Genomic DNA, 892 nt, shown 5'->3' on the forward strand with positions numbered 1-892 from the left:
AATGAAATCTTACCATTTGTGATGACATGGATGGACCTAGAGGGTATTATGAGTGAAATAAGTCAGACAGAGAAAGACAAATACCATATGATCTATGTGGAATCTAAAGAACAAAAAAAAATAGAAACTAACTCATACAGAGAACAAACTGATGGCTGCCAGAAGGGAGGGGTGTCGGGGGATGGGGGGAAAACGTGGAGGGATTAAAAAGTACCAATTGGTACTCACAAAATAGTCACAGGGATGTGAAGTACGGCCCAGGCAATATAGTGAATATGGTAATAACTATGTATATATAATGTCGGGTGGACACTAGACTTATGGAGGCGGGTCACTTCATGGTATGTCTAACGATGCTGTACACCTGCAACTAATATTTCAATGTCAACTGTAATTGGAAAAAAAACAATCAACTGGCTATATGGAATTCACAATAGAGTATGGCCTAGTTTATTATTTGTAAAGTGCTGTACGTCCTCTATATTAGTAAAATGTATAATAAACTTACATACATATATGCACATTTTTTTCCCAGGGAGCTGGTTGTTAGATATTTACCAGCACACCACTGATTATACATGTTCGTCATTACTAGAAAAGCTAAGAAAAATACACAAGCAAGCCTACAGCCGTGCCACTCTGAACGTGCCCGATCTCGTCTGATCTCGGAAGCTAAGCAGGGTCGGGCCTGGTTAGTACTTGAATGGGAGACCACCTAGGAATAGCAGGTGCTGCAGGCGTAAAAAATAAAAACCAACAAAAACAAGAAAATATCAGCATATCCTTAGAAAAGCCCCGGGAATAAACTGAAAAGCTGTTGGTTCTTAGGAAGTTTCTTGTTATTAAAGGCTTTGTCGTCTCAGGAATTATTATAATTTATTGTTCAAACAGC

General features: G+C 38.8%; 1 pseudogene; it reads left to right on the plus strand.

The window, feature by feature from the left end:
* The first annotated feature begins 621 nt into the window (after positions 1 to 621).
* On the plus strand, positions 622 to 740 carry LOC111734744 (annotated as a pseudogene).
* Positions 741 to 892: the final 152 nt, after the last annotated feature.

This window comes from Pteropus vampyrus, unplaced genomic scaffold (assembly GCF_000151845.1).
Source record: "Pteropus vampyrus isolate Shadow unplaced genomic scaffold, Pvam_2.0 Scaffold4981, whole genome shotgun sequence".
NCBI lineage: Eukaryota > Metazoa > Chordata > Mammalia > Chiroptera > Pteropodidae > Pteropus > Pteropus vampyrus.